Source organism: Helianthus annuus, chromosome 15, assembly GCF_002127325.2.
Source record: "Helianthus annuus cultivar XRQ/B chromosome 15, HanXRQr2.0-SUNRISE, whole genome shotgun sequence".
NCBI lineage: Eukaryota > Viridiplantae > Streptophyta > Magnoliopsida > Asterales > Asteraceae > Helianthus > Helianthus annuus.
The window spans coordinates 20912608-20922289 of NC_035447.2; positions in this window are offsets into that span (position 1 = coordinate 20912608).

Below are 9682 nucleotides of genomic sequence, written 5' to 3' on the forward strand. Positions count from 1 at the left end.
AAACGAAGCATGTTAATTATCGACATGGATCTATCGATACCAATGACTGCGGGTTGACTGTCCGGGACAGTTCGCAATACATGATTACCACCGTAATCCATGCAAGTAATTGTCCTTAACAACCCCCGTGTGAACGGGTGCTGAGTCCAAACTATAGTACTACGTCGTTAAGGCAGGTAGACAACATTCCACGTGTAAACATAACAACAAGCATTCATTTAGTCACGTAATACATGCAGAACGGTTAGCGTTTAAATAATTGAGTAGTGTGTTCGATTGTGATTTAGATAAGTAACGTATGTAACACCCAAAAGTGCTAAAGCAAAAAAGGGTTCGAGTATACTCACAGCGGTTGATTGATGGATTGAAGGGAGCGCTTGAGAGTAGGGTTAGCCTGAATAGTTCGATAGCATAACGATGAGTAACGCGTAAAATGGAATCAAATGATGATGGGTCGAACAGCCTGGTCGATCGAACTGTAGGTTCGATCGAATGGGTTGTTCGTTCGGTTGGACAGTCCGTTCGGACAGCCTGTTCGATCGGCCGGTAGGCTCGATCGGTTGGACTGTTCGAGTGGATTGTTTCTTCCTTTGTGTAGGATGTGTTTGTGTATGATGACTTGTCCTTTTGAAGTTTTTGTTGTAGTATTTGAGGACACTGAAGTGTTCTTACTTTTCAGGTCGATCGATCGAACGGCCTGTTAGATCGGTCGGCCTAACCGATCGATTAGACACTTCAAGAGCAAGTCCTCAACAGGATGTCACCGGATCGAACAGCATGTTCGATCGAGTGGCACTCCAATACATCGAACGAGTTGAAAATCGATTAAGGGTTGAAGCATAGTATCTCATGATTCGAAGAGTAATGTTATCAAACAGCTCGTTCGACCGAACATCACTTCGTTCAATACCATACTTCATGAAATTGTAAAAGTGTGGGGTCATGTGCTAGCCGATCGGCTGGCCCGGTCGATCAGCTGACATGTCCGATCGGTTGGGCTGTTCGTTCGAACATCCTGCTTGATCGGTCAGCATCCTAACCTGGTCGGCCTGTTTGTCTAACACTTGACTGTTCTGATTGTTTGACGTTATATTGAGGTATTTTGACAACGAGTTGAACCATGGCACCTTCGTTCTTACTTGTTTCCTCTGCTCGAACAGGAATCACCCAAATCCGGTCAGTGAACGGTTCGGAACGGAGTTTATAGTTTAACCCGAAATCGGCGAACCTCGTAGATAGAATCCGAATCTTGAACCACACAACCATTAGAATGATTAGTGAGTTGGCTCAAGCTCCGTTTCTACCGGTTTGAAGGCATTGAGTGTAAAAGAGTTGAAAGAAAGTTGGAAATCCTTCTTTCAATCCTTCACACCATGTAAATGTTCAGATCTGTGATAGATCTTAGTTTGTTTATGTGGAAATCGGCTAGATCCAAGTGATTCTTGGTGGATTGAGGTCAAAACATGAAGTTCTTGAAGAACACCATGATGACATCATCCTAGAATACTTAGATCTTGATGATTTCACAGTTAGAAATATGAGTTTTAAAAGATAGAAAGGTGTAGGAGCTTGTATTGATCAAGAAAGTACAAGATTTAGGATGAAATCTTACCGGGATTGAGAGAAATCTTAGAAATAGTGAAGAACACGAGCTGGTCGGTCTGAGGGTTTCCAAAAGTGGAAAGAATGACAATGACAGGCTTATTTATAGGCTTCCAAAAGTGGAAAGAGCTAGTCGATCGGCCAGGCATCCCGATCGGACAGCCTGCTCGATCGGACAGTCCGTCCGATCGGCTGGGCTGTTCGATCGGCTAGGAGCCTGATCGATCCACAGCCTGCTTTGAGTGTTCGGTGCGACGATTTCTGATATTTCAATTTCGATTGAAGACGGTACGAGTACGATAGAGTTTCCTATTCAAATTACTTTTAATCCCAACCACTATATCTACATACAAGCATCTACATTCCATATTCGATTTCGATTTCGATTGAGTTCGATTGAGTTTCGAGTTTCGATTCGATTGATCACCACACATAACATAAAGTAAGCACTCACAAGTAACACGTAAGGCACACACATGTAATATAACACCAAATTCGCATAATTCGAGTTTCGGGTTCGATTGATGAGTCGATTTGCTTGATTATTGATTGATTGACTTTATCGCATTGTTACTTCCTACTATTCACTGTCGATAAGCGTTTCGCGTCGATTAAATATTCGATTACTTCGATTCCTTGGATTGACAACACTTACCCTACATAATACAAAACATAAAATAGCCTATTTACAGTCAAAGAAGTCAAACTTGACTTGGACTTGGACTTTGACTTTGACTTTGACTTTGACATTCGAAAACACGGGGTGTTACATTTAAGGTACTGCATAACCAATATGGGTACATTAGAAACTTAGTTTGTGAGTTTGTATTGTACACCACATCGTTAAAAATGATTTAGGAGATTTTAAATGAATGCCCACTCAGAGTTAAATAAGCCAAATATTGAGTGTGCATTGGAACTTCATTCCAACTCCTGTATACCCTAAAAAGTATTGCATAAGAGTGTGATAAAGGAATTTTAAGTTTGCAGGACATTAACTCTTCAGCAAAGTTTTTTTTGGCTTAATTGACGAAAATAACCTCTTTCAATGAATTCATTATGCATGTTAGTCTTTTCAAATAGGTCAATATGTTGTTCATCGCCAAGTTTTAAGGTTGTGGTGAGTTAGGCGGGTGTAACTCTACAACATTTGAACCAATATCTGATAAGATGTATAGAATTGTACATATCTGGTCTCTGATCACCCTAGCATTTGTCTAGAAAGCATGTAAAGTGTCATGTAAATTTGGGGATTTGCAGTAATGGCATGAATATATGGTGAGTTATTTATCATATCAATCATCACATGGTATTGCGGATACTTTGGTGAAAAAATTATAAATAAAATGTTGCAATCTTTAACGAAAAATTAAAAAAAAAGTGTGTTTTTTAAGTAGTTTTGGTTGTGTTCACATTGGTTCTAATGGTTCTTGCAATAAAAGGTGGTTCCTAACGGATCCCCATCTTATATATCTATATCTATAATACCTTGCTAAGAGAACTAGGTTTTCTACTATTTTGGTAAATTGCCACCATTTTAAGATGTCATACCAAAAGTCTCAAGAACAAAACCCCATTTCTTTACAACTTTCTTCCCTTTCTACCCTCATGCCTATCATCTTCAACGCAGGATAGGGTACAAGAACTTAAACTAAAGACTCACCTCTTCATGTTCCCGTAACCCCTCCCCCCCCCTTTACTTCAATTCGCAGCAGTTTTATTTGGGGATAATCTGAGATTTCCAAATTTAATGTGGTATTTGAAAGGCCTAATCCTTCATTTCGGCTAATCTTTTAAAACCTGTATGCATCGTTGCTTGGTTCCACAGACCAATCTGAGCAGAAAGCTGCTTACGTGTTGGATTAATCGGTTGTTTACGTTAATGGGTCACGCGGTTAGCACGTTATCTAATCATTGGTCAAATGATCCAGTAGCCAAGGGTCATGTAAAATTAGAAATGAGTGTAAATTATAGTTGCATGTTTCTACATGGGAATAAGCTAAAACTACAAGTGTCACGTGAACTGAAGATTGCATGAAGATTAATATTATGTTGGAATTTGTTAAATAATAAAACTTGGTCAAGGTTGACCGGGTTTGTTGGATGAGATCGTGTGAGCTTGGGATAGTTGGAATATACCTCTAAAATTCAGCTAGTGGTTATTTTTCATGTGCTTATTTTAGTTATAAATAGGGAGTAGTTCTAGTAGTTGTTTGTACCCTTTTCATCGAATACAACAGTTTTTCTATTTCTTTTCACCTCTTGTTATCATCTTTTCATATACAAATACATACGTAAATTGTGTGTGTTTTGAGTGATTCATTTGGAGCCTGATCCAACATTTGGTATCAGAGCCTAGGGCTCGAGAAGATCGAAGGAAGCCTCCGCCACCGGCGGGTGTGTCGGTCGGTGGAGGGCAGTCGTAAAAGAAGGTGTTGTTTCGGGGTTGATTAACAGCAAAAGACGGAGGCGTTATGGTGTTTTCGGTAGGCCGTTGTTGTGGTAGATGTACCGGTTAAGACGACGGTGATGACCGGTGATAAACACTTGTGTTCCGTAGCTGTTAGTGGTGATTAAAGCAGGAGAAAGAAGGGCTGTTTGGGACTGTTATGCAGCAGAAGACGAAGTCCAGAAGGGTGTTCGTGTCAGTCGTTGTCGCGGGTGATGTAGCGGTTAGGATGACGGGGGTGACGGGTGAACACCGGTGTTTTTCATGGCTGTTAGTCGTGATCGAACGGGCTGTAAAAAAAGAGGGGTTGTGATGTTATTTTTATCACAGCGTTTGCAAGTACCTTGATTGGCTTGTTCGTGATAAGAGGAGACCGGCGTGTTGCGTGAAAAGCGGACAAAATGGATCCGTCAAAGCAGGTGGCTTTGGATTCGTCTCGTTTGGCAAGGTGAGAAAACGGAAGAAGCGGGTGGCTTGTTTTCTTTGTCGGTGGGGAGCCTCTTGAACAAGGGTGATCGGAAAAAGGTAAAGAAAGAAAAAACACGGTGTAACATTATGTGTTGGAGTTCAAATCGGGTGACTCGGATGTGCCCGGGTGGGTCGTTGATTCGTAATGAGTCAAGATGTGAATGGACGATTCCAGCGTGATACCATGTTACATGTTACGAGTGTAGTAAGGTTTGATTCGGGTTAAACCGAGTTGACTTTGGGCGTGACCGGTGGTGGTCGGGGTGTCCGGTAAAAAGTCGTGATGGTTTGAAACCGAGGTGATTCGGTGCTGCGGTGAAGGCGTAAACAAACACCGATTAAGGGGGTGATTGTTGGATTAATCGGTTGTTTACGTTAATGGGTCACGCGGTTAGCACGTTATCGGATCATTGGTCAAATGATCCAGTAGCCAAGGGTCATGTAAAATTAGAAATGAGTGTAAATTATAGTTGCATGTTTCTACATGGGAATAAGCTAAAACTACAAGTGTCACGTGAACTGAAGATTGCATGAAGATTAATATTATGTTGGAATTTGTTAAATAATAAAACTTGGTCATGGTTGACCGGGTTTGTTGGATGAGATCGTGTGAGCTTGGGATAGTTGGAATATACCTCTAAAATTCAGCTAGTGGTTATTTTGCATGTGCTTATTTTAGTTATAAATAGGGAGTAGTTCTAGTAGTTGTTTGTACCCTTTTCATCGAATACAATAGTTTTTTATTTCTTTTCACCTCTTGTTATCATCTTTTCATATACAAATACATACGTAAATTGTGTGTGTTTTGAGTGATTCATTTGGGGCCTGATCCAACATTACGTACGTCATTTAACACTCTGAGATTTCATGTTTTATTCTTCATCCATGAGGGTCTTATATATTTCACTATTTTGTTTCGATTTTATGGTTATTCGATGACAAGGGAGAGAGATGTTATGGACACTGATGGTGGCAGAATAGGATTCCGGGTAGGTATTTAGGTGACCAAAGTAAGATCAGAATTGTAGGTTTAATACGTAGATAAGTTAGTGATTTGATATGATTTTGTGTTGTTCTTGTAACTATTTCTTAGATTTGAACAACTTCGTTGATTCTAGATACCGTCTTTTGGTCTTCAAGTTTTACTATGCGGGTAATAGGCAAAGAGCAATGTGATTGGTGCCATGATGTTCGTATTCAGAAGGATAGCACAACAAGTAATACTTCATTTGATTTGCATAATGTATTGTTTTAGTCTTTATCAGTTCTGTTATATTTTTATTTTTTGGTGAATTTTGAGGTAATTACATAGGATCTATTTTAGGGTGTTGGGGGTATGATGATGACTTGGCATCTCTTGAACATGGATCGGCAAGCTTTATGAACATGCCAAACTTGATCAACCAGGGTTGCACATCTATTTTGATATTATTCTGGTAGTTAGTAATTATGCTAAAGTGTAATGTTTGTAACGCGTAAGTTAATTTACATATATTATGTCTTGGAAAGTGCAGGTTGGGCGGATAACATCCATGGATGGGCTAATGGTTTCTATAGACGATTTACAAACTTTGCATGAACTGAATGGGGTTACGGTCAGATCGTGCTACGAAATTTCTTTTAATTATGTTTGCTTATTGAGCCCTGAAAGTCCCATGTTGAATTTAGCATCTCTCTTTTGAGTTTGGGATAACTATTTTATTTCAGCTTAAACACTGATTATTTACCCAAAGAACAATGGTGAATTCTTCTTTTTATGTCATTGCCCAAAAGTTTTTCCTTAGTTCATTTCTTCAGGTCGTAGAAGATTCATTGGTTAACATCTGAGGTAGCAAAGGCTCTGGCTATCATTCAATCTGAAGGGCCACCTTTGGGGCTCCGGCTTAATATAAAAAAAATAGAGGTATACTGGCCGTCTTGCAATAGAGAAAAATTGGAGGCTAGTTTATTCCCGAAGGAGATTGGAAGACCAGGGGGGGCGTGAGACTCCTTGGGGGAGCTGTTAGTCGGGACCCCAGTTTCATTAGTGCTTTGGCTGCGCGGCGAGCTTCCCAGGCAGTGGGCCTTATGAGTAGCCTTTCGCAACTCCTAGACCCGCAAAGTGAGCTTCTCCTGCTACGCTCTTGCATGGGTGTCGCCAAGCTCCTTTTTGGACTGTGAACTTGTCAACCTGCGTTTGTAAAGGAGGCGGTATCATTATTCGATAAAGGGCTACGGGGGGCTATAGAGGACATTGTGGTGTGTGGGGGCCCGTTTTTTGGGGATTTTCAGTGGCGGGTTGCTTCTCTGCCCTGTAAGATGGGGGGCTGGGGCTTATCTCGGCCACAGATGTCTCCATTTACGATTTTGTTGCCTCGCGAACTCAATCGTGGGGGCTGCAAGATCACATCTTGCGCGAGAGTGGGGTTGTTGGGATGGATGGGGATTATGACAAGGCTCTGGGGGAGTTGCATAGACACCTCCCGGATTTGGATATTGGCGGTTTCGCTAACAGGGACACCGCCCCACCGAAGACCCAGAAGACTTTGGCGAGTGCTCTGTTTTGTCGTATCGCTCAGAATATTGGATCAGATTTCTGTACGACCCCTCGTCAGAACGTCGTCCTAGAATGTTTGCGGGGCCCCCACGCCCAAGATTTTCTATCGGTCATCCCCATCGAGGGCTTAGGCCAAAAGATGTCAGCCGTTGAATACCATGCTATCTTAAAATGTCGACTCATGATTCTTATGTTCCCTGATGATGAGCAATGCCCGATTTGCCGGAAAGCTTGCTTAGACCAATTTGGGGAGCATGCTCTGCACTGTAAAGAACTGCCAGGTTTTAAGTATAGGTACGACTGGGTGCGGGATGTCTTGGGGGACATCCTCAAACGGGCGGGGATCTCGGTGAAGAAAGAAGCCCCCGTAAACTTTTTGACAGATCCGAGGGAAGGAAGATCCACATTGCGCCCTGCGGACGTTTTAGTTTTCGGGTGGGATGCAGGTAAACACGCGTGTGTCGATCTTACCGGGGTTTCCCCCCTTGTAGGCTTACGGGATACAGGTTTTGTCCCTGGTCAGGCAATTGCAAAGGCGGCAGCGAAGAAAATGGATAAACATGCAAAAGCCTGCGAGGATAATCAACATTCCTTTATCCCTTTTGCCTTTGATACCTTTGGCTCGCTAGCCCCAGAAGCCATCAGATTTCTTGAACGGGTCCAACGGGTTGTTCACAGCAACATTTCGTCTCCTAGAGATCGGGGTTTCGTTTTTACTAGGTTAGGTTTCGCTATTCAAAAAGGGGTAGCGACGCAGCTTGTTGCCCGCTTACCGGCTATTTTGGTGTAATTGTCTTTAAAGTTTTTATATGAGATGTAACATTGGACTGTAAAAAAAAAAAGAAAAAGAAAAAATTGGTTAACTATTTATTATATCTTCATATATAGGATTCATTTTGTTATTTATGGTTTGAGGTATATTTGTCTTTAGACTTCTAAAATTTAACCACATTACAAAGAAAATTTTCTCTTTACTATTTGTTCATGAGCGTGTTTATGATGAGTTTTTGGAGAAGCCAAAAGCACAGACTCAAAGGCGTACCTCTTCGAAAGTAAATTGAGGAAGAGCCAATCGGGAATCGACCTCTCGAAAGTTGATTAATCTTTCTTTTTAGTTTGTGTGCTCTGTTTTTTGTTCAGTTGCATTCTAATATGACGAGGTTCATTCTTAATGGCCATAAAAATGAAGGCATAAAGTATCATTTTGGTCAATGTTTTGTGATTGTAATATGATTTTGGTATCCAGAAGATGCACACTTTGGTCGTGAAAATGCCCCTGCCAATGATTAAATTTTAATGCAATATGTTGGTTTAGCACACCATTATACCGTAGCATATGTGGTAAATTAAGATTTTAATACTTTAAACAATTAAGTATTTAATTAATAAATATTTACATAATAATAATAATAATAATAATAATAATAATAATTATTATTATTATTATTATTATTATTATTATTATTATTATTCCCAAATATTATCACTGTTTAAATAGGTCTGGTTAGATTGCAGTCTCCAAAAGAGGCTTAGTAAAACTAGCCGCATCGCGCGGGCCAACCTACTAGTATAGATAAAAACGTAAAAAACAAAATAGTGGATGTCAAATGTCATCCACCCATTGGCCTATAAATTATTTCCACCAATCAATCAAAACATTAAAAAATTGAATATTGAAGTCTCCTCACATACAAGATTTGATATATAATAGAGAGGAAATATACTAGTGAATGAAACCTGCACGTTACAGCCGGGGTGTTAAAATCTGTAAGGCTCGATTTTATCGATTTGTATATTAATGTTAGCCCCAACGAAAATAATGTCAGTTGATCACTTGTACATAACATTAGTATTCACACCAAAAGAAGAATTCAAGTCGAAATAGTTGGTACCAACGTTGGTGTTGGTTCGGTTCTTCATGGTTCCGGTATGATACTAGGAATCGCTATAACTTATGATACAAAAAATATACGCTACTTTACTCACAATTATGTTACATCTATATTGGAACGTTGAAAAAATAAATCATACCTGCATATTCAATTTTCAAAAAAAAAAGTTAATGATAACAAGTTATTAGATAAAAATATAATCAGATAAAAATAAACAAGTTAAACGCGTATATATTATTTAAAGTATAGCATTACTGAAATTAAAAAAAAAATATGATTGCAACATGTCTCAACATAAATGGATATAGTTACTATTTATAATCCATTCAAACTAATAGTATAATAATATATAAGATATATATTTTTAATGGATAATAATGTTATATAAATATTAAAATAGTATGAAATGTATGTAAAAATTTCAATGGACAATTTTGAACAATGTAACAAATACGAGACCAGGTATGGGACACGCATCTTATAGTTAGGTATTAAATTGAGATTACCATTACTTGTCAAAAACCCAACTTATTCTCATCGCAACCATTATGAAATAGATATAAGTGGGCCTAACTAGCTATTGGGTTGTGAATTCAAACCCCTATTTCTTCATTAAGATTAGCCACTCTTTCTTAACCCTTCATCATTGCAAACTTTTATATTGTCAATATTCTTGAATATTTGAAGTCTTCCATTGTATTACAAGAATAGAAATATTCAATTCTTAAATATACT